We start from the raw sequence: 25,619 nt of genomic DNA on the forward strand, positions 1-25,619 counted from the left end.
TTGCTATAAGTCACTTGTTTCTTGAATAAAAATGACCAGTACTGCATTATGTCCAGTTTTTTTTTGTGTGTGTGGTTACTATAATGAAATACCTGAGGCTGGGCATGTTCAAAGAAGCCTGCTTGGCTCACAGGTTTGGAAGGGAACCACCAAACAGCGTGGTACCAGCCCTGGCAAGGGCCCTGGCCGCACCATCCCGTGACTGGCTGGGCACAGGTGAGAGGGAGACTCGCTCCAGACAGGAGGCCAGAGCGAGGGGAGGGACTGGCCTTGCGTGTCTCCCCTACCCCCGGCGGCCGTTCACCACCGCTATGCTGGGGGCCGAGAGGCCAACAGAGGCCACACACAACCCACGTCTAAACCAAGTAGTTGTTGGCATATAATTAGAAATATGTGACACCAGGATTCAGTAATAGTATTTTTTTTTTTTTTTTTTTTTTTGGTGGTGGTACTGGGGATGGAACCCCAGAGGCCTTCTACCTCCAGGTTACACTCCTAGACCTATTTTATATTTTATTTGGAAACACGGTCTCACTAAGTTACTGAGAGCCTCACTAAGTAGCTGAGGCTGGCTTTGAACCTGCACGATCCTCCTGTCTTAGCCTCCCAAGCGCCGGGATTACATGTGTGTGCCACGACGCCCAGCTCAGTAACAGCATTTTTAAGTACACAGAATGAGATACAGATCAATTATTAATAACTTTTTTACACCTAAAACCAAGCTTTCAAAGTAGTGTTGAGTTCTAAAAGTCCCTGCAATCGACAGGAATGGGGTGTAGACTGTGTATCGGCAGAGCAGCAGGAGGGCACACTGCAGGCTCTCCCCAGTCCTGACAGGGCACGTACCGCCCCCCTGGACCGTCCAGCCCACAAGCCGAGCCGCACATCTGCAGCTCTGACGACCCCGGGCTAGGCGCTACACAACCTCAGCGCACAGCTTCTCAGGTTCACGGTCACTCGAGCGACCTCTAGAGAAAGTCACGGTGATAACAGCCTCAGTCCAAAGCTGCTCAGTAGACAGGGCACCATACGGTGGAGTGAGGAGTACTCCCACTGACACACCTCATGTCATCAATGCAGATCAAAGCCACCAAGAGCTGGCAAAGCCAGAGGACGACGTTACGAGAGACAAGACCACTCCCCACCTTAAAGGAGGGGGAAGCCACTCATCTTGCAGTGGAGAAGCCTTGCGGGTGACCAGGGTTAACAGGGAACACTGGAACCACGCGCCCCGCTGTGACGCACAGAGGACGCTCTGCCCAGGGAACCTGAGCTGAAGGGAAAACTTCAACTGAGGTTCACTGCACAAAGCAACCCACCAGGCCGAGGCCTAAGCGCTCCAGCACACACCTCGCCAACACTCTGCGCCCGCTCAGAGCGCCGCAAGTCCTGGTGCCGTTCTCGACGGAGGAAACCACCGGGGTAACTAAAATACGACCCAAGTCTGTAGTGTTATATCAATGCTGCTTTCCCGATTTTGATTACTGCACTGTGTTTCTACAGAAAGATGTCTGTGTTCTTGGGCAAAAACAAGCATTATACCTACAACTTACATAGTGTGGAAAAGTAATAGAGAAGAGGATAAAGATGATGTTACTATCGACAACTGGGACAGCAGGGTGAAGGGTTCAGGAGTGTTATTTTCTTTCAAGTTTAAATTTAAAAATAATTTAAAAGATTAGCTAAAAAAATTACCATCTGGAGAAGTTAAAATACTGCCATTTGGAAAATATCATAGTGACTTTTTGTAATATTACATATTCCAACCGCCAACAAATCATGAAGTTATAGTAAGAGATTTTTTCAAAATTCTCAAACGATGAACCGGGCGTGGTGGCGCACGCTTGGCATCCCCGCGCTGGGGAGGCAGAGACAGGAGGACCGCGCAGGTTCGAAGCCAGCCGTGCAGGTTCGAAGCCAGCCGTGCTGGCTTAAGAGATCCTGTTTTAAAATGTAAAAGAAGTCTGGGAGTGTAGCCCAGAGGTAGAAGGGCTTCCCGGAACCCCAGTACCACCAAAAAAAAAAAAAAAAAAAAAAAAAAAAAAAAAAAAACAAACCTTAAACTATTCAAAGAGATTTTCATAAGTATAAAGCAAAAGGATTTTTTTTAAATCTGTAATCTGTAATTTTTATTAGGCCTAAAGCATTAATGTTTTGTCTCTTGGACCCTTCCTTTCCTTTTTCTTTTTTAAATACAGTCAACATGGTAATGCTTCATTATATACCTTGAGGTTTCCTGGACAAAACACCCTGTTACTATTCCTATCCCTAATTCATCCTTTCTGCTTGCTGTGCTGTGGGTATGACATCAGTTTATTATAACCAATAATTTACAGTGTTTCGTGTCTACTAAATTACCACCACACTCACTGATGAGTCAGAGGGGAAAAAACTTGTATATATATACTAAAACCAGCATGCTCATCGGTTAAAAAAAAAAGCCTGGTCCTGATAGCTTCCCTATAACCCACACACTAAGTATCTATATGCAAAGACGTACCAAGCTTCCCGACAAGCATGAAGACTCTATGGCTTGACTACATTTCTACAGCTACCTGCTGAACAATTCCTATGGAAACCCACGGGTGCTGTGATAACACTACAGCAGGCCCGCCGCCGCTGTGAGTGGCTGCTGACCAGTATCAGCATCCTGGCACCTCAGCACGCAGATCCAGGATGCTCCTGCTACTCAAGGTAAGACTTCAAGACACTAGTAATGATCATGGCCGGGCGTGGTGGCGCACACTTGTAATCCCTGCGCTTGGGAGGCAGAGACAGGAGGACCGTGCTGGTTCAAAGCCAGCCTCAGCTGGCTTAAGAGACCCTGTTTTGAAATAAAAAAGTATAAAATAGGTCTGGGAGTGTAGCCCAGAGGTAGAAGGGTTTCCAGAAACCCCAGTACCACCACCACCACCACCACCACCACCACCACCAATAATAATAATAATAACAACAACAACAATAACAATAATAATAATGATCATGTTTGTGACTTAGTGCAATCACATGGTATGATGCAAACCTTGTGTGATATCAGGAATTTCATTCCAAACCCTAACCCACGCCTGATCCCTTCCTCTCGCACTGGGCAGTCTCTGGGCCAAGGAAGATGGCCGTGGGGGAGGATCGGAGGCCACACAGACAGGGAAGGCTCCCGGCTCTCGCGCCAAGGCGAGATGAGCCGAGCAAGGACAACCCAACAGGTCTCAAATCTGTGGACGAGCCAATTCCAGGAGTCACACGATCTGCTGAGGAAGCAGCTGAGCACTGAGCGGGCAGAGGCGCCCGCTCCCAGGAACAGCTCCTCCCCACCGATGGCGGTCTGCTGGTGAAGGGCCGCAACACAGACAGCGTCTCTGTGGGATAGCGCCATTCAAATATACTTCAGAAAATACATGAACCCCCAGCAAGTCAGACCCTGAAAGAATAGGGCGTTCTGCAGAGATCAGTAAACTCTGGAGCTGGGGAGCCAGAAGAGGCGGCAGTGAGACCACGTGAATAAACTGGCTACAGAACACTCGCGTGAGCTTAGACAGACTGTGAGGAAGCATGTCATTCTCGTCTCAGTCATCGTCCTCTTCTCGACACAGACGTACCGACAGCAGAGGAGTGAAGGTCCCCGCAGCCCGGGGCAGTCTGAAACCGTCCTCCAATAAACACTAGTTTCTTCCTCGTTTATAATCTCAAAAGTGCACGCAATCTGCATGATACGCCGACACCCATGCACTTCATTATAAAAAGCCTTTCTCCCTCCCCCAAACCTCAGATTAGATTACTATTCCAGGACCCTGGGCAGTGTCTGTCCCCCAGCTTGTCAGCGCCACCTGGCAAAGACGCACATGCTCTGGAGAAATCTGGCTCCAAATTAAAATTTTACTTAATAGAAACAAGACCAAACCAACCAAACCAAACTACACCAAGCAAAATAACACCTAAAGGGGAAAATCCTACTAAGATCTGAAACAAATTTTGTCTAATATATTTCTCAAGAAGAGTCCACTCCTGAAAAATGTTTTTTATATTAAGAAAGCATTTACAGTAAAAAGGAGAGAGAAACCACTCACCACCTGAAATGGGAATACAAGGCTTTTCTTCTAGACTTCATTTCTGGAAATAAAAAAAAAAACTTTGGCTGAAAGAAGAGGAAAGAGTTACACCCATGTGAACCTTCAGAATGGGAAGAATTAGTATCACCAAATGCTTTCAACTCAGCCAACTAACAACAGCAATTTGAGAGTACAGTTCATGACGCTGGCCTGCTACCTACAACAATATCATCACTTTATATAGCGCTGAATTTCAATGTTAGTAAAATATTTTTTTCTTAAAACTCAAGGTATCTTTATCGTATCCTCTATGCATGGTAATTTATTACACTTTAATTTCCTAATAGGCTAGCCTCAAAGAGTAATTCCAAAATGATCAAGACAAAACCCAACCTACAGGAAAAAGGAAAAGCTGAGTGTATGGCACAAAGGACGTCCAGAGAAGATGGACCTCCAAAGACATGCTATCAAACAGCAGCGCTTCCTTCTGTGAAGCTTACCACCATTCAAAAGCCTCTTAACATGAGGCTAGATGACACGTCATCAAGGCAGTCAACACTGGGCTCAAGTGCCTAAATCGGAGCAGGCGTGGTGGCGCATGCTCGTAAGCCCAGCATTCGGGAGGCTGACATAGGAGGACTGCAGGTTCGCGGCCAGCCTCAGCAACTTAGTGAGGCCTTCTGCAACTTAGTGAGATCTTGTTTCAAAATAAAGAAAAATATAGAGCTAGGTGTGTAGCTTGGAGGCAGAATGACCTTGAGCTCCATCTCCAGTTCTGCCAAAAAATAAATCAGTCTGGTGGTATAGCTTTGAGGTAGAATGCTCCTGGATTCAATTTCCAGTCTCACACACACACACACACACACACACACACACACACACACACACACACTCTCTCTCTCTCTCTCTCTCTCTCTCTCTCCCCTCCCTCTCCCTCTCCCTCTCTAGCTCAGTCAACTGAACAGCCCTTCAAACAGCAACACAAGCACAGGAGGCCTTCCGGTACTCCCACTCTGAGGACTGAAGGTCTTGGGGAATGGTGGGCCGCAGGGCTGCGGCAGGGAAACCTGAGTGTGGGAGAGCTCACTGCACAGAGAGCAAACAGCGCTCAAGGAAGGACAGAGGCATACAGAAAGGACGTGGAAGGCATGGAGAGGGCCGCCCTGGGCGGATCTGGAATGAAACAGGGAAATGTAGTGACAGGAAGAGATTATAACCCACTGAATGAAACAGGATCCAAGAGTCTACACTCACACAAACACACACACATAACTAAGTACATGAGAACAAAACAGATCCAAGAGTCTACACTCACAGAAACACACACATAACTAAGTACATGAGAACGAAACAGGATCCAAGAGTCTACACTCACACAAACACACACACACACATAACTAAGTACATGAGAGCAAAACAGATCCAAGAGTCTACACTCACACAAGCACACACAACTAAGCACATGAGAACAAGCTTTTATTCACTTTCAGTGAGTAACAGTAGAAGGAATGGTTGGGTCACAAAGTCACCACTTGGCAAACAGCACAATATTAGTTTACTTGGCCAAGAAACATCAATGGATGCTAAAACCAGTGGGTGCGAGTTCGATGCGGAAGAGGATGTCTTTATATAGTCTCAAAGGAACGAGGACAGTTACTAACTCGAAAAAGAGCATCTTCAGTGAGAGCCTGAAGGACACACCCACTGGGGGTCGAGGCAAAGCAGAGTGCCTGCATCCAGGACGGCGCCACTCCTCGTGTGCTGCCCGACACGCCAAACTGAGGCCAGCCCACCGGGCCCCAATCCATACCTGTCGAGATCCTGCCGTTCCGGGCTCTGAGTGTCTAAAGAGACATAGCACAGCATAAAAACTCCTTCCACTTGAATCAAACTTTAACTCACAGACTAACAGAAAAATACTTAAGAGTTTCCACCAGTATGCCATGAGACTTTCTATTCTAAAGAAACAAAGTAAAAACCTCTATCATCACTGATGCTTGAGAGACTGGGAATCATACATACTCGGTGTTCCATAGGGGGCAAAACTGCTAAACAAAAATAACAAATACAAGGTCAGTTGCTACGCAACAGTAAGACATATTTGCATGAAGTCAACAGGATAAACGGCAATAAAAAACGAACCTTTCTATGTCTAAAAATACCAAGGTAGGTTACAACGAAATCAGGACCTACATCGATAACTAGGTACCGTCTCAGAACACACCGTGGCACTCTTCAGTTTACTGGTGGAGGAGTGACATGGGCAGAACATTATCCATGTTAAAGACAAGTCTATCAGCATGTGACTTATTTCCACCCAAGGACAACTTAAAAAGCAAGTCGAACACAGAAAGTATAAAAGTGCCTTATGCTTCATAATTTAGACCCTTTAGGATTACTTCAAGTCAGTACTGTTAAAAACTCTTAAAGCACTTGTCTTTAACTAATGCTGCTGTTATTATTCCTACCTACTACCTAACTCTGGTAAAAATTTCTAAATGCTTCTAGTCAAAAATATGGGAAAGAAAGAATAAAGCTCAAAAACAAGATCTGTTTTAACGCTGGTACAAGATTTTATTGTAATTACTCTAATTAAAGTTTTAGATTAGCCAGTACCTTTTATTTGTCACATTTTAAAACACTTAGCCCCAGGAAGTTGAGTGAAGTGCACGAGAGCCATAATTTCACACAACACGCAAAGCAAAACCACACAGTAGAAAAAGAGAGGCTGAGGCTCCACCATATCTTGACAGCTTCCTGAGACTACATCTCTCGCCACTACAGAAACACACCTAAGAGAAAGACGAATCCTGGTGTGAGTAACAACCTAGAACTGGTACAGAGACACCTGAATGAATATCAGAAAAGTGCTGCTTTGAATCTCAGGTCCTAACTTCTCAAGTTTTAAAATCAGAAAGTTTCTGTGAGGTAAGGCAAAGTAGAACCTAAATTTCATTTTATTTTATTTGTGGTACTGGGGGTGGAACCCAGGGGCTTTTCTACCTCCAGGCTACACCCCCAGACCTATTTTATACTTTATTTGGAAACAGGGTCTCACTGAGTTGCCGAGAGCCTCACTAAGTAGCTGAGGCTGGCTTCGAACCTGTGTGATCCTGTCTCAGCCTCCCAAGCACTGGGATTACAAGCGTGCACCACCATGCCCAGTAGAACTTAAATTTTAATTAAAAGATGATAAATTAAGATGACTGCAAGGGGCGAGGGTGCAGCTCAGAGGTGGAGCACATGCTTACAGTGTCGAGCTGGATGCACTCCCAACACACACCCAAGAGGAGAGGGAGGCAGGAGGGGAGAGCGGTGTGTCCAGAGCTGGATGAACCCCGAACACACCAACTCCTTTAAAGATGAAGCAGCTTTGCTTGGCCAAATCCCTGCCTGCAGAAAGGTACTGTGTTCCTGTGTTAACTCCCGGGGAAATCATATCCTCAACAGAGGAGAGCAAACCCACCACAGCCTTGCCGATTTTCACATTTGCCTCTCAACCAAAAGGTGCCAGACCTGCCAGTTCTAGACTCAGCGACTGGAAACCGGGGCTGAGCGGGGACAAACACAAGAACCCACACTTCCTATACACAGACTCGAAAGAAATATGATGGATATGCTCAAGAAACAGATAGCAGGATGGGAAATTTCAGCAGGGTACATTAAGCCACTAAAAGATAAAACGAAAACCCCAGACTAAAATGTGTAGCTAAAATGTAAAACACGGTAGGTTTAATGCAGACTAGACACAACTGAAGAGAGAAGACTATAACAGAAGATGTGTCGGGGAAAATAGCCACTTTTGTGTGTGTGTGTGTGGTACTGGGGTTTCTGGAAGCCCTTCCACCTCCGGGCTACACTCCCAGACCTATTTTATATTTTATTTGGAAACAGGGTCTCTTAAGCCAGCTGAGGCTGGCTTCGAACCTGCGCGATCCTCCTGTCTCCACCTCCCGAGCGCGGGGATTACAGCGTGCACCACCACGCCCGGCAATATACAGATTTTTTTTTTTTGGTGGTACTGGGGGTTCCTGGAAATCCTTCTACCTCCGGGCTACACTCCCAGACCTATTTTTTTTACATTTTTTATTTGGAAACAGGGTCTCCTAAGCCAGTGCACGCGGCTGGCTTCGAACCTGCGCGATCCTCCTGTCTCTGCCTCCCAAGCACGGGGATTACAAGAGTGCGCCACCACGCCCGGCCATATCCAGATATTTTAATGTCATGGAATACACACACACATACACAAAATGTACAGGGAAAAGTGAAGAACACCACAGGAGTCACAGAACAGACTGAGTGGAAATGTATAACGTACATCAGCTGGAGTTCCAGACACAGACAGGAGAACGAGAGAATATTCACAGAAATAATGGCTGAGAAATGTCTAATACAGATGAAAGAGATAAACTCACAGACTCAAGAAACTGAGGAATACCCACTGCACAAAGCAGAAAGGCGTATCGTGGTAAGTCTATTCAAAAGCAGAAACACCAATAAAACACTCTGAGCACTCTACTCTGAACACAACGGCCCTTTTTCTTTTGAGACAGGGTTTCTCGAGGATGCCCTGGCTGGCCTCCAACTGAACTCGCCATCTTTCTGCCCTGCCTCCCATGCAGCTGATTAAGATATAACTACAAATGCTGTATACGGAATTTCAGTGAATGCTCTGTATGTATTCATATACTCACTGAAGTATTTCAATTCTACATGGTAAAATGCTGAACAAAAAAATATTAAAACTTTCTAAAAAAGTGATCTGAAAGAGTTGACTCTTCTGAACAGAGGGAAGAATGGCAGGTGGTAGAGCAAGGAGGCAGGAAGGAAGCGAGTGAGCGCAGGGTGGCTATGGATGCAGGTCTAGTAGAGCTGACCTCTGAAACGTAGGAAGACGTCTTGTAGGAGCACACGTGGCAAGAGCCCACAGGGTGGGAGGAGTGAAATGGACTTACCATATTCTAAAAGCCTCACATTTTCTGGAAAATGAAATTTACAGCCTGCAGGAAGTCAAAACTGCATGACACAATCTCTACTAGTTAACCATTACATAAATGGCAGAGAGAAAAAAAGCAGAATAAAAAGTAATCGAAAAGTAGGTATGAGAGAAAAAGAAATTTAGAAGTTCGATAAAAACAAATAGTATAAATGTTATGTTTAAGCTCAAGTCAGTTAGTCTGTTAAAAATAAACAGACTGAAAACTTCAATTAAAAGGCTATTCTCTCTGCCAGGCGTGGTGGCGCACACTTGTAATCCCCATGCTTGGGAGGCGGGGACAGGAGGATCATGGTTCATGGACAGCCTCAGCTACTTAGTGAAGCCCTCTGCAACTCAGTGAGACCCCTGTTTCTAAATAAAAATACAAAATAGGGCAGGGAGCATAGCTTGGAGATCAAATGCCCCTGAATTCCATCCCCAGAACCTCCCCAAAAAAAGGCTCTTAAACTGAAACAGGAGAAAGTGTGCCACCTGACAAGCACTGCTCATATCAGGCAAACCCTAGGCCTAAAACGCCCTCCATAAAGAGAAGGCATACACCTCCCAACGGAGGGACCAGGCGGTGCACAGAAAACTGCGCCAGCTTAGCCAAAGACTCCAGACTACGACATGCAGAACACGTCTGACAGATCAGATCTTGAGGCAACGTGGAAAGGAACAGATGATATCAGAAAAAGAAAAGCAAACTCACATGCCAACAAATATTCACTGAGCTTCTCCTGTGGGCAATTCCCAGATTTGGTGTTTTAAAAACAGCAATGTAACTAAAAAGCGAAACTCCAGAGGAAAGTGGCGTCTAGCCACGGTCTCATTTCCCTCCAGTGAGAACTGGCTCATCCGACCCTAAACACGTGGTCCAGGCAGAGCACAGGTCTCCCCTGTGCCAGCCCCGAGGGACAGGGGCCTGTCACCTGGGGGCCAGTGGTAAGACACCAGCGGGGAACGTGCTGAGCGTGGACATAGGCGTGCGCGTGTGCACGCGTGCCTGGACCTCATGCTTCACTAGGCAGCCGCAGCCTCCTCTGGCTCGGGCAGAGAGCATGAGCTCCATGTTAAGGGCACGCCACGCCTCCACCCTAGCCAACATGCTGACGCGCACTCGCAGGGCCTGCCTATGTGCCGGCACGCTTATTTCACTAGAGTTTAAACATAAAAGTCTGGTATGTTCTCCTTTAGGAAGATTCCAACTGAAGGAAGATCTCATCCCACAAGTACTTTGGTTTCCATCTGCCATCCCAGAAGAAAACAATGGATTTTTCAATTGGAAATATTGCTATAATTTTAACAAATGTTTCTATACAGACAAATGACATCCACAAGTACCAAGTACAGACTACAAGGCACAGAGCTTAGAATCTTCAAGTTTTTTCCTGGAGTGCGCCATCAGACGCTTGCAATGCCAGAAACACCCAACTCCGGTTTAAAAGGCCGTAAAAAAAATGAAGCAATCAAAAGCTAGCTACTGAATAAGCAAAGTAACCTTCCTTTGTAGTTGGTGCTCAGCTACAGAGCGCTCTCATGCCGGCAATCCTGGCACCTGGTACGTGGCCGTCCCTCTGGCGCCGCTGTCCAGGACGGTCCCCACCGTAGGCTCGAGCGGCGCCGTCACGCGCGTGGACCTGCCTGCCTGTGTCTTGGGTTTCCCACACTGCCCTGTTCCCAGCCGTCGGACTTCTCACTGTCATTATACATGGTCTCTCTCCTGTGAGACAAGCTCCAGGAAAGCACGCACTTGTCTTTCTCGTCTCGGATCCTCTTTGAGTGTCTAAAAGGAGAATGTTTGTATTCTATATTTGTCTGTACTGTTTCTATTTTATAACGATAAAAATGTATTCTCAAAAAAATTCACTTCCCAAAATAGTACATTCAATTACAATCTCAACACTCCATTTACTGTGAAAGGAAGAGATGGTTCAAAGCACAAAAACAGTCCTCCCTGGTGAAAACTGTCCTGACTAGAGCAGGTGGAAGACAAAACACAGGCTGCGCCTTCCGCCCTCAAAGTGGCCAGCTCTCACTCACTGCTGGCCCCGCCCCACCCGCCCCGCGCCTTGAACCTTCAGATACAGTGCTCAGCCCTCAGACGCATGCAGAGGGCAGCGGTGCTGTGGAGGCCAGCCCTTCCCGAGCCAGGCTCGCCCAGCCCCCAGCTTTGTCTTCACCAGAGGGCAGGGACGTAACTCCAGAGGGGAGACATCCTCCTGCAGTCCACCCCACCTGCTCCCCAGCCGAGTACGGCGGGCTGAATGTCAAATTTTGCAGAGTACTGAATGCAACACACACACACACACACACACACACACACACACACACACCCCATTCCACAATGGCGAGGTTGATGCTTGTCTACTCATCTTAGAATGTGTCACGTGGGACCACTATCACACAGCAGGCATTTAATAAACACCTGTTAAACAAAGAGTGAACAGTTCTTGTGCATCTTTTCAGAACCCTTTCAGCTTGTTACTAATCAGCTAGATAGAAAACATGGAACATGGTCATCTGTGAGCTGTTCAGACTTGTCTTAAACATTTTTGCCATTTCTATAAGGTTAAGTGCTCTCGTAACACTCTGCATGCCCAAGGCTCATGAATAACCATAAAGAGAATAGTGAAAAAATAAAACCCAACCCCAGAGAAGATCAGCTCAGCAATTTCTCCATATCCTCACAGTCAGGCACAGACACGTCCAAGCTTAATAGTATTCAGACACAAAACTAGAAAAGAGCCGCTCGCCCAAGTTATGAACAGAAATGCAGTTCCAACTACAAAGCCCCTCAGCCTAGACTAAACCACAAATGCGGCATTAAGAACCTCTTCCTCAAACAAAAATGAAGCGCTGCTACACAATTACTAGGATGGATAAATCCAAAACATGACGGCGTCCAGCGCCGGAGGACGGACACCAGCTGGAGCCCTCACGCTGCGGCCTGGATGCACGGCAGTGCAGCCGCGCTGGAAGACGCTCGGGTAGTTCTCCGCTAAACCCTGTCTTCCACACACGGTCCCGATCTTACATATTTACTCAGTTGATCTAGAAACTCAGGTCCACACATGGGCGTGCATGTGAATGTCTGTGAGAGCTGCATTTATAACTGCCCCAAACTGGATGCAACTGAGGTGTCCTTCAGGAGATGGCTAGATTACACGGGGCACATATCTTACTGTGGTCTATTCAGTTATAAAGATGAAAAATGGCATCAGGCTCAAGAAAGGCACGGAAGGCTCTGAGTGCACACACCGCAGAAAGGACCCTGCCAAAAAGCTGCATGCTGCATGGTTCTAGTTAAATGGTGCTAGAGAAGGCAAAACGCTGGAGACGGCGCGAGGGCGCTGGTGCCAAGGCCTAGCACGGCCGAGCAGTGGGGCCCAGGACTTCCCTCGCGGTGAGGCCGTTCTGCAGGAAGTTGTTCATGGTGAATGCCTAACAACACTGCATTTGTTAAACTTTGCAACAAATTGTAAACCTTAATGTACACAAATTTTAAAAAACTCATTAGGCGGTCAGGAGATCTCAGGATAGCATGCAGATGGTGACTATGTTATACAGGCATAGAACCACCCCAGTGAAGATGGCGGGCGGGGGAGGGGCTGGGTGGACAACCTACGCAGCAGCTCTGGGAATGAGCAGAGGCCAGACTGGACAAATGAAACCGCACCAGCACTGTACTCTAGCTAAAGGGGCGGTTTCCCACAAGGGCACATGCTGACATTTCCAAAATCACTCCACCTGTCCACTGGATTGCAGAATTAAGAAGCCAGGTGGCAGATGGGGAAAGGCAGGCTTCTTACTGTTGGGGTGGGAGCGGGCTGTTAAGCACGGAGAAGAGGCTAGAATAATCCATCCAACCGGAAAGGAGCAGGGTGGAGTCAGCAGTTCCATTCCTGTTTACCTCCATACACAGAGATGGTCACAAAGGAGAGATTCACAGATGCCTGTGCACAGACGTGCGCACAAGCCCTCTGCGTACCCCGACCTTGGTTTCTAGCAGTGGTCTCCAATACAAGGGTCCTGGGTCCTTTGAGAAACTGCTGATTCTAGAACCGGGGAGGAGATAGATGACATGAGCCCGAGCATCTTCTAATATAATAGGGAAGTGCTACAAAATAAGAAGCTCTCAAAGGGCAAAACTAGAACAATGTCAGCAACAAAATAAAGTAGCACATGAGTCATAATACAAAATAGATACCCAGGAATCCACACTGGCACACATAAGTCAACCAGCGAGGAGGAAGGAGAGACATGCGCAGAATCCAGCAGGAGGTAGCCGTTCACGTGGCGCAGGCCCGCAGGGACTTCCTTTCAAGACGCAGCGCAGGTCCAGGCCCGCGTCCGTCACCGGTCGGCCTCGGCAATCCTGGAGCGCACATCCTTGCTACGCTGATGAAAATGGCGTTCTAGCTCCGTGGTCCCACTGAACACCCTGCCTCCACTCTAGTCTTGAGGAAAACGTCAGACAACCCCAACAGAGGGGCGTCCTACAGCACCCTGACCAGGCCTCCTCAAAGCCGTCCAGGCCTCGGGCACGTTGCAGCTGGGTGGAGCCAGAGGAGCCGCCGCAGGGTGCAGCCGGGAGCTAGGCGCTGCAGCATCACCACAGGCACAAGCCCCAAGCCGAACCTTTGAAAGTGCTCTGTAAAATTAAACTTTCCTAAAAATTAAATTTTATTAAGCAAAACAACAAGAAGCTCTTTCTACTCGCCATCCTGTAAATCACCCTACTTTAGGCCAGGGGCTCTCAAAGCTGGCCCCGGGTGCCCGGCGGTCCTGTGGGGCGGGGCCCAGCAATCTGCTTGAAAATGCCCTGGCCGACTTAGGGCTTTTTTTTTAAGGTCTTTTTTTTAATGCAGTGGCTCTGGTTTCTGACACGGAAAGTAGATGGGACTTAAGAACCAGGTGATGCTGAGAATCACTGCTGCAGACACACCCAGCGTCGGGAACGGCAACTTGGGAGTGCCCCTTCCGTGCCGGGTACTGGACGCACACACCTGTGAGGCAGGGCTCATCCCCACCCGAGGGAGAGGGCCGGGCCTGGCGCAGTCTCAGCCCGTCTGCTGCTCCGCAGGGCCACTTCCTGGGAATACCACGCTAGTGTCCTGAGGCTGCTAACAAGTCACTCCAGACTTGGTGGCTTGAGCAGCGGCACAGGTTCCCTCAGACACAGGCAGGGGCCCTGGCCTGTCAGCTCCGCAGGCCGACCTGGCCGAGGCTGCTCGCCCGTCTCTGCTGTCCGCATGGGGCCGCTTTACCACTCCCCGACAGCTCCGGACTGTCTGTTATTTGAAGCGGGGTCTGAGCTGCCCAGACCGGCCTCACGATGTGCTCCTCCTGCCGCCGCTGGAGTGCCGGGCTGCACAGGGCTGCAGGGCTTCTGGTCTGTGCCCCCTCTCTGCCCCCTTCTGAGACCACCTGTGACGGCACCCGTGGCCCACCAGGGTAGCCCAGGGCCTGTCCTCACCTCAGCTTAACCAAGAAGATCTAGGTAAGACAAAGGTGGCCATTCTGCCACGGACTACACGTCCTACAAGTTACAATGATGTCCCCAACTCTCCCTACGGAATTAAGGCAGAGAATTAAGATTTCTGAATGAGGACATGACAGGCGCTTTTCTTTCCTATGGGGATAGTCGCCAAATGTTACCAAAACTCCACTGTCAACGTGGAATAGTACCGCCCTCTAAACTATCCAAAACTTGGTCATCCATCAGGTACCAAAGCCTCCATCGAGGCCAGAGGGTAAGGGGCTGTTTCTTATGACCCTGACCAACATCTTTAGAGAGACTTTAGAGGAATTTTAGGACCCTGTTGTTGTACTGGAGATTGAACCAGGAGCATTCTACCTCTGAGTTATACCCCAGCCCTTTTTTTAATTTTGAAACAGGGGCTTACTAAATTGCTGAGACTGTCCTTGAACCTGCGATCTTCCTGGTTCAGCCTCCCAAGTGTTGGCGATTACAGGTGTGCGCCACCATGCATGCCTTGGACTGGAGATTTTTTGAGAAACTAACCCAGAAACACTGAAAACTTCCCACAGGAAAACTTAGGAATTAGCTGTGTGTGGTGGCACACACTTGTAATCCCAGCTGATTACAAGGAGGCTGAAATAGGAGGATTGTGGTTTATGAACAGCCTCAGCTACTTAGTGAGGCCTTTGCAACTCAGTGAGAACCTGCTTCAAAATAAAGAATAAAAAAATAGGGCTGGAGGTGACGCTCGGAGGTAGAATGACCTTGGGGCCAATACCCAGTGCCGCAAAACAAAACAGAATGAAACAACTTCGGGATTGAAGCCGGAGCACCTCCTTAGTTCTCGTCCACTGCTTAGACCCACGCGAACACTGCAAACGCGCCCTTTACTAGCGAGGCAAGGCTGACGACGCACTGACAGTGCCATGAGGTCTAGTTATTACACCTTGAGCATTACCTTACACGTACGAGCATATCGATATATCCTGCCAAACCGAAATCTAAGAACCACCAACATTTTTCTATTTGTCTAGACAACTGCGTTTATTGGTTCTTTCCTAATGAATGCCGGCAATATTCACAAAAACAAATGTTTATAAGATTTAAAGTGCAGTGCAGCATTACACGGAAAGTGTGATCATCACAGCCAGCAAGCGCAGGCCCTGGAGTCAAACTGCCCACATCCAAGCTCTGAATCGGTCTCTTCACAAACTGTGTGACCCCAAAGGAGTCAAGTGACCAGACTGGGAGAAGAGGAAACAGGATCGGGAGAACAAGGTTTAAATGTTTTTTAGTATAATGAAAGCATAAGACACCCCTCAAGCTCATCTACGGATAGAAACCCTTTACTACAAGGGCCACCTAATGGAATCAGCGCCCAACCGTGACGTCCCGGATGAGTGTCTCGGATGAGTCATCTCTGCCTTTCTGGTCAGGATCTGCCTGGAAAGCCTGTGGATCTTCTGTAACCGTTACAGGTGGCTCAGGCTTCCTGGTGCTTGCCAGCCTTCCATCTATTCGGGAGTTTTATAGGCCAAAGATTACAAAAGTAAAGGCCGAGCCCCTTCTGCATGTCTACAGCAATTAGCAAAAGAGGTGCGGGGACTCTGCTGGTGGGGATGCCGGCAGTTCTAGCGAGGGGAGAGGCTTAGGTGCTTTAAAAACAAAGCCATCCAGTTCCAAGTCACTGATATCCATGCCTATCTTGCTCCAATAGCACCACCAAGATTCTAAATATTACAGTATCCATCTATAAACACCTACAAAGACAGCAGGCACTCAGGGGAGGAAAGGAAGGACCTGCCCACCTCCTCATCTTGAATAAACCACAGTTAGAAAGGAAAGCCTTTTCTCTTTGAATCTGACAGTCCTGTTGCAGGGAAGTGCAGACACACGGCATAAAAGGAAAAGTAGTACCTGGAATACTTTTCTTTGATAGGGAACTTAAAAAAAAAAAAAAAAAACCTTTGGAAACGAATGCCAGAAAACAAAGAAAATAGCATTGTACTGATAGTACTGATTTCTTTACCCCAAGAGTTTAGTGAGAAGATGCAGCGGACACTACAGGGTTAAGCCTGATGGTGTCAGAAAGAGGGTCAGCTGTAAGTTGCTGACTGGATGCCTAAAGAGCCCTGCTGGCCAGGGAGAAGTTCTGCTGTAATGGTACCATTACAAATTTTTTACAGTCATAACATGGTACATCATAAGTTTGCTCAAATGATAAACCCTTTATGTGGTTAAAGTCTGCAGGCCTCTCAAACAAAGACCGTTCTGTCTTAGATTTCCTAGAAGTCAATAAGCTACAAATCACATCCTGCACAATACCCACTTAGTGAACAGAGGATCCAGTCTTCTAATGCTCTGCCCATTTCCCAGGGCACCAAGAGGCTCACAGGATACCCGGGCAGGCACAGCAACATCCCTTTTGTGTCCAATCAGATCATCTCTGGGATCTAGAGGCTTTTTATTTTGAAATCATTTTAGCCAGGCTTGGTGGCACACACCTGTAATTCCAGTACTCGGGAGGCTCAGACAAGAGGGTCGCAGGTTTGCAGCCAGCCTCAGTAACTTAAGAGGCTCTCTGCCTCACTAAGACCCTGTTTCCAAATAAAAAATAAAATAGGGCTGGGGTGTAGCACAGAGACAGACTGCCCCTTGATCTAATCCCCAGTACCACAAAATAATAATAATAATTTTAGATTGCAAGTGTTGTAAACACAGTAAAGAAAGCCCCCCACCCCGCTTCATCCCACTTTCCCTCTACGATTTTATCTTAGTCAACTATGGCACATATATCAAGATGAAGAGCTCAGCACTGTTCCTGAACTTAGTGGCAGGCGTTGCTCACGCTTCACCGGCTCTCCGCACACGTCCTTGTTCCCTGAAGCCCAGGTCACTTGTGTCCAGGCTCCTCCACTCCAGAGCTTTCAGTCTCAGCTGCTTCTCGGAGCCGGCTGGCTGCCGTGTAGAAAGTACCGCACCTCAGGCTGCTGCAGGCTTTCTCCCAGTTAGCCTGTGGCTGTGAGCTTGGGGAAGACCACAGGAGGTGACACGTCCCCATCACACTGGCCCACGGCTCCCAGGAGTGAGCGACAGGCCCTTCACCTTACTCAGGTGAGTGACCAAGACCAGCCCTGGGAAGAGGGGGCAGCCTAGGCCCCACCCACCCACGGAAGATGATCAAGAATCCACCACAGTAATTAGTACTTTGTAACTACATTATTAAAAACAAAACACTGCTGTTGGCCTGATAAATAAACCTCAAATTATAGTTCATGGCAAACCGTGAAAGCTGAGTCTTGAGAAGAGACCTGTGGAATCAACTACAGAAACAAAAAGGCTTTTTTGTTTTGTTTTGTTTTATGTACTGGGGATGAAACCCAGGGGCATTCTACCTCCCAGCTACACCTGCAGCCCTATTTTATGTTTTATTTGGAAACAGGGTCTCGCTAAGGTGCCGAGGTTAGCTTTGAACCTGTGCTCCTCCTGTCTCAGCCTCCCAAGTACTGAGATTACAGGCATGCATCACCACAGCTGGCTTCAAAAAGAAATTTTTAAAGACTTACTTTTAGCTTTAAAGTTTCAGTTTCATCTCTTGCCCAGATTCTCCCATCAGCCCGTCCCCATGTGGGGCTTCCTGACCCATGCGGGGCTTCCTGACGCTCCTTCACTCACTCCTTTTTGGTTACATGTAACTCAGGGGGAGAAGGAAAATCGCAAGTACAGCATTCAGTCTACCGCATGATCATGGAGCTGGGCTTCTTCTCAAAGTGATAACGAGTCACTTACTGGAGAGACCCAAGCCAAACTCCTTTTCTGCTCTCCCTGCTGCCCTGAACAGGGGTTAAAATGGAGGATGTCACTTAGCAAGATGTCACTTCTACATAGTTCCAAAACATCAGTGCATTATAAGAAATGATTCTGAAGCATAAATGGTAACATGGCCCTTAACATCACAGAAGTGAGGACCTTAGGAGAAGCTTGCACAGGGAGATGGGGGACGCCCTGCGCGGCCCCGGCTCCGGGAACCCGGAACCTGCTCGTTCACACGCACGTCAAGGGATTCTCTTGCACAGGCTCTGCCTTTGCGAAACTCAGCCTGGTGCAAGCCCCATGAGCAATGCTAATACCCCAAATGCACGCACACGTGCATGCACACTTTTCCCAGTGGAACGTCTCCACTCAGTAGGTGAGGTGTGAGAAACCCCGGCTTAGCACACACTCCCCCCACTTTTGACTCCTCTAACCAGGCAACACGGCCTTGGCCAGGAAGGCCGCCATCACCCGCCTCCTCGCGCATCCACCCTCACTGTCGGTCTTCAGACACCGGATCATCTTATTAGTTCAACAGTTGGCGCATTGTTGGAGTTAAACTTTTAAAAGCTCTGCTGGTGTCCCTAGGTCCGTAAGCATGTGAAAGGAGGGCCAGAGGGCCAGCTCAGGGGTGGAGCACTGACCTGCCCAGCACGGGCAGGGCCCCGGGTGCCAGGCCTCGGCACCTCGGGAGAACGATGTGGAAGTGATCACTTAACAGTCCACACGTCCAACGCCTTTACAGAGGGCCCAGGCCCCCCCGAGGCCCTCTGTGCTGCCCCGCCACCGGTTACTGGCGGCCCTGCTTTCCTGTGATTCTGACGGCATTCTGCCTGGTTTCTGTTGATTTGGGAATTGGGCAGCGAGACTTTTTTTTAACAGATTAGTCCAGGTTCACATACTCATTGAAGTGTTTAGAACTCAGTGCTAATTTACTTGTACAGCACTTTAAATGCTGGTGTACAGTTTAAGAGGTGGATCTTCAGACCTCTTACAGGAATGGGATGATAACATCTGTGATCTCAACTTTTTCTAATGCTCAGGAAATGCCACTGGACAGTCTCTTAAGATAAAGAAAATGATATATGGATCCCAAGTCCTGATAATGGGCTAAAGAGCCCTTTCCCTTCCAACCAACATAACAGCTTAAATACGCCTAGTAATGACCTTCCAGTAAGAAAAGGGATTAGTAAATAAAGCTCCAGGCATGGTGGCACACATCTGTGATCCCAGTACTTGGGAGACTGAGAAAACAGGATTGCAAGTTTGAAGACAGTCTTCCCAAAACAGCAAGACTGTTTCAAAAATGGACTGGAAGTATATAGCTCAGAGGTAAAGTAACTCTGGGTTCAAGCCCCAGTACCACAGAAATAAAAAATAAGGCCTAGAACAGCTTTCACGTCCTCCTGCCAAGCTTGAACTTCATGAAGACATATCAATTCACCTCCCCAGCCAGGCTGCTGACTTATCAAAGCTAACACTGCTCACAGATGTTTACAGATGCAGAAGCTTCTACTCTGCCAGTAAACAACATATCCAAAGGAACTAACATTTCCATTTTCAGGAACCGATTTTTTTTTTCTGTCAAAATAGTCCTTTCTAAATTGTTAAATCAAAAACAGGGATTCCAATCCTGCCAAGGGGTTAGGCCGGTGCAGGGGTCAACGGCCAGCTTCGGAGCCTGCCGTGAGACAAGGCCACTCCTGCAGCCTCCAAGGCTGGGACCGAAGCCAGCTTAGGGGTTAGACCGGTGCAGGGGCCAGCGAGACCAGAAATGGGGCCTCCCATGAGGCAAGGCCGCTGCTTGAGCCAGCGAGGTCTGGATCAGTCCACTGAGTAGCCAGGCCACTACTGGGGCCATCAAGAGTGGGATCGGTACTTGCAACGCAGCATGCACAGAGAAATATCTCAAAAAATATAAATCAGACGCTTCTCTTAATCAGCAATAACTAGGAGGAAAGGGGCAACAGGAAGAGGTTGAGCTATAGAAAGAGCTCTATAGTGAAACAACTAATGTGACCAATCAGAGGGTATGTAATACTGGAGGACGGAGCCTCTTTAAAACGCAGGAGGTACATAAACAAATGTATCAAAGTAAATCACCAAAGAAGTGTGGGATGGAGGGAGGGGGAGGGGATGGGATGGGGGCTGGAGGAGGGCTAATTGGATGATGTGTGCTTGTATATCCTCTCATGTCTTGTACTCCAATGTGATTGATATATGACAATGCACCAATTTTAAAAATAAATTAATTAATTAAAAAAACTATATATAAAAAAAAAACAGGGATTCCAAGCTCACTGTGTTATGACAAGTCAGTCGGGCACGTTCATCCTGGGCGACCTCTGCGGGGCTCTGTGCAGTGACTTCTGGACGGCCCTGCTGGCCAGCCCTCGAGGAAAGCCCGCAGCCACACTCCCCGGCACTGCCGTGACGGCGTGACAACCTGCATCATCCCAAGCATCCCAGATGCCAACACACATCCTGCTACGCATGCCACCAGGCTTCATCTGCCACCCTGCTGGTTACTCTACCGCAGCGCTGCCAGCCTGCCGTCTTCACCACGCCACACGCACGGCCTCTGCGCTCCAGGCGAGCTCCGCAAGAGCAGAAGAGAGCAAGGTCTCGGGTCCCCAACCGGAACTGGGTGTTTGCTGCTGACCGCAGACATCCAAAACTTGTTTTAAAGGTGAGTGTGAGCCGGGCGTGGCGGGCACGCTTGTCATCCCAGCACTCGGGAGGCGGAGACAGGAGGCTCGCGGTTCGCGGACAGCCTCAGCTACTTAGTGAGGCCCTCTGCAACTCAGTGAGACCCGGCTTCAAAATAAAGAATGATAAATAGGATTGGGGATATAGCCTGGAGGTAGAATGCCCTGGGTTCCATCCCCAGGACCACACAACAAATCCAAATTAAATTAAATTAAATCAAATCCATCTTTGCCATCTTCACACTCCACCAGTTATGACCATACCCTACCCCAAACGCCTCTGTCCCTGGTCAAAGACTGTGTCCAGTAAGAGAAAGGCCTGCGTGTCCGTCACGACTGACCTCAGCTTGTGAAAGCCCACCCAACTCTGCTCCCATGATCTACGCGTTTCTCCACTGCACAGAAAACTAAGAAATAGAACAAGCGAGCCGGGCGTGGTGGGCGCGCTTGTCATCCCCGCGCTCGAGACAGGAGGATCGCACATGTTCGAAGCCAGTCTCACTGGTTTAAGAGACCCTGTTTCTAAATAAACTATAAAATAGGTCTGGGAGTGTAACCCGGAGGTAGAAGGTCCCTGGGTTCCATGCCCAGTACCACCAAAAAAATACAAATTAAAATATAACAATAACAATATTTCATATATTTGTCTAAATCAATTTATTTTTTCATATTTTTCTTTCTTTCTTTTTTTTTTTTTTTTTGCACATCTGGGAATAGAACCCTGAGGCATTTGACCTCCGAGCCACACCCCCTGCCCTATTTTTTATTCTTTATTTTGAAACCGGGTCTCACTGAGTTGCAGAGGGCCTCCCTAAGTAGCTGAGGCTGTCTGCGAACCGCGATTCTCCAGTCTCAGCCTCCCGAATGCTGGGATGACAAGCGTGCCCACCATGCCCGGCTACTTTTTCATATTTTTCAATGTTCTTCAAAAAATACTCATGTCATTTGAGTTAATAATTTCACTTCCATAACAAGGGGGAAACAGGCCTGACTGGCTCCTACCAACTGTTTCCAGTATTTCACAGCTCCAGGGCCACATTTTCACTCTTATAAGTTCTGTGAGTTTAAAAGTATTCCCAAATAGAGTTGTTACACCATTTATTAACAATCTAACTACCAGTAACAATCAAAGCCAGCTTAGACTTGAATCTGAGTTTTGATTTTGATGGTAGTTCCTCATGAGTCATTTTAATTATAGAGCTATAATATGAAGCAGTATTTCTGCTTGCAAAAAAAAGAAAAAAGAAAAAACACCCTCTGGCCAGGTTTACAATAGAGCAAAAATAAGTCCCTTTCAAGTCCAAATCTTAACAGAATCGTCTCTATCACAGACTCTACCTCAATGGTTTCTTATGTAATATACACCTTAGTGATTCACAGGACGTTTAATGAAGGTTCTCATCCAAATGGAATCATCTTGCCTTAGTGGTGAACACAATGATAAGAACCGTAACTCACGTTAGAAGTTCTTAAAACCCCACAAAAAGAGAAAAGGAATCGAAGGTTTAGCTAAATGCTACATGTCCCACTGGATATAATCCTTACAAATGATAATAAAAGCCGGACTTGGTGGTACATACTTGTAATCTGAGTAACTGGGAGGCTGAGACAGGAGGACAGCAGCTTCAAGGCCAGCCTCAGTAATTCAGCAAGGCCCTCAGCAACCTGGTGAGACCTTGTTTCCAAAGGGGAAGAAAGAATGCCCTAGGTTCAACCTCTACCGCCCCCATGATAATGAGTAAGTATGTGAAAGGCAGAGTTTAAAGCACATAGGAAAACATGAAAAATCTTTGTGACCCAAGGAAAGAATTTTTTAAATAAGAGATCATAAAACACAAAACATCAAGAAAAATAATTACACTTAGACACAGTTTGCCTATAATAAAAATTCTACCATGAAGACGAAGAGACAAGCCACACTCTGGAAGCAGATGCTCTGGGTCCAAAATAAAGCACAGCAGCAGAACCCTCCAGAGACAGCGCTCCAGCAGGCAATGGCGGCACCTGCCCGGCGCCGGAGAGGGGGAGCTGTCCTCAGTGCTCCGGGCAGCACCCCGTCTAGTAGAAGCTGCGTCACCAGAGGGCACATTCAACTGCCTGCCCCAATTCCCGAGACCCTTGCTGCTGTCCTCACTGCTCCCCCAGGCAGAGAGCATCCAGGGAGAGAGCTCCTCTCCCACCAGGTCCCCACAGCCAAAGGCCACGTGCGCCGCTCAGGCTAAAGGGCAGTCCTGGCAGTCCCAGCCTCCTGGCCTCAGTGCTGGGAAGTGTCATGTTTCATAACCTCGTAGCAGGAACACAGGCCCTGGTCTTCTGACCCCTGAAGCCCCAGGACACTTTACAACCACATCTTGGCCCTGATGCCAGAGCAAAGTTCTTTATCTAACTCAAGATCCCAGCTCTACTGGTGGTCTACCCAGCATTATCTAAGACACAAACATGACTACACTAAAATACTTTATTTTATTTTTTTTTTTAAGATTTTCTCTCTAAAGTAAACCTGTCCTCTCAATTCCAGTGAGAAGGCGCCCTCTCAAAGATCTGCTGGGTAGAAAGTGTTCTCAAATGCATACCGCACCACCCATTTTAGCCACAACACAACATGTTAACGTAATAACTACTTAATTAAGGATAAGGAAAATGAAGAAATACTGCCAGTTTTATTCTGCTTAACATGGCAAGAAATCCTCCAAAGGCTTTCCTCACTGCAAACATCCGTGACGACAGACTGATCCCCTGGGCCCAAGGCATGGTCTCCTACCCAGGGAAGGGTGTGGGAGAAATATAAGACCCACGAAGATTAAAGGGCTCATTCAGATCGTGTTTAGGATTTAAAATCCTATCTTGAATTTATAATTAAAATTACATGAAAACCTTTCCTTATATGCCTGAATATGCCCACTTCCTTAGAAGTTCAAATGAGAGAAAGATGACAAGACAATTAAAAGCAAGTCTAGGGGGAAGGCAAGTCCAGGCAAAAACACTGTTTCTTCACTGAAGGTTCTTTCAAAATTAACTCAGAAAAAGAACTAAGAAGTCACATCAGAAAGTACATTTTTGAGCCAGGCATGGTGGCACACGCCGTATCCCAGGACTTGGGAGGCCAACAGGAGGACCACAGGTTCAGAAACAGCCTCAGAAATTTAGCAAGGCCTTCAGCAACTTAGACTGTTTCAAAATAAAAAAAAATAAGTTGGGCGCAGTGGTGCACGCTTGTAATCCCTGTGCTTGGGAGGCTGAGACAGGAGGATCACACAGGTTAAAAGCCAGCCTCAGCTACTTAGTGAGGCTCTCAGCAACTTCGTGAGACCCTGTTTCCAAATAAAATAGGTCTGGGAGTGTAGCCTAGAGGTAGAAAGCTCCTGGGTTCCACCCACAGTACTACCAAAATAAAATAAAATAAAATAAAAATAAAAAAATAAACAAGGCTAGGGATATAGCTCAGAGGTAGAATGCCCCTGGGTTCAATCTCTAGTACCACAAAAATAAATAAATAAATAAATAAATAAATAAATAAATACATAAATACATAAATACATAAATACATAAATAAAAAGAGAAAGCACATTATTTTCTTGGGCAAAAGATCTAGGAATTTCCTGTCCTTCCCAAATACCTAGATTTTATCAATGTAAACACAACACAACCTAAACAATCTTTTTCACTGTAACTGTTATCACATCTGCAACAGCAGGCAAGAGGTACATATTTGCCAATAAAAACAGAGAAAAGTAAAAAGCTAACTCATATCCTCTGTAGCTATTAAAGAGAAAATGTCTACAAGGAGACTTCCTTCAAAAAGTCTATGCGTGTCAAGATAACTCAGAAATCACTTACCACTTAGTCCGAAAGAAACAAATGGTAAACGTAAAGATAAATGAACCCAAAGCCAAGGTTCAAAATACTTACTCATTTATTTGTTTTTGGACCTGGGGATGGAACTCAAGGCCTCACATATGCTAAGCTCACTGAGTTACACCCCAACCCCAGAGCTCAAAATACACAGCCAAACGCCACTGAGGCACACATCACTCATCATTTTTTAAAATTCAAAACATGTAAGTTTCTTGCCGGGCATGGTAGCACACACTTGTAATCCCTGCGCTTGGGAGGCTGAGACAGGAGGATCCTGCAAGTTGGAAACCAGCCTCGCTGGCTTAAGAGACCCTGTTTCCAAATAAAATATAAAAAATAGGTCTGGGAATGTAGCCCAGAGGTCAAAGGGTTCCACCCCCAGTACCACCATAAACAAACAAACAAACATGTAAGTTTCTAATCTGTATAGGTCATCATGACCAGATGAGAGTGGTCAGGCTTTGGGGAGGTCAGGGCAGGGAAGTATCCTGCCTTCTTAAAACATGTCCGTGAGCCGGGCGTGGTGGCGCACACTTGTAATCCCAGCATTCGGGAGGCCGAGACCGGAAGATTGCGGTTCATGGACAGCCTCAACTGCTTAGTGAGGTCCTCTGCAACTCAGTGAAACTTGATTTCAAAATAAAGAATAAAAAAAATAGGGCAAGGGGTGTAGCTCCGAGGCCAAATGCCCCCGAGTTCCACCTCCAGATCCGCAAAAAAAAAAAAAAAAAGTC

At 47.3% G+C, this 25,619-nt stretch overlaps 1 protein-coding gene across 1 annotated transcript in view; it reads right to left on the reverse strand.

Annotated features, from left to right (window-relative positions):
• Nucleotides 1-25,619, reverse strand: part of CHSY1 (chondroitin sulfate synthase 1) — a gene marked incomplete at both ends in the record, with an annotated part of 64,014 nt that overhangs the window by 20,554 nt on the left and 17,841 nt on the right. The window lies entirely within an intron of this gene.

Source organism: Muscardinus avellanarius (genome assembly GCF_963383645.1).
Source record: "Muscardinus avellanarius genome assembly, chromosome: 3".
Classification (NCBI taxonomy): domain Eukaryota; kingdom Metazoa; phylum Chordata; class Mammalia; order Rodentia; family Gliridae; genus Muscardinus; species Muscardinus avellanarius.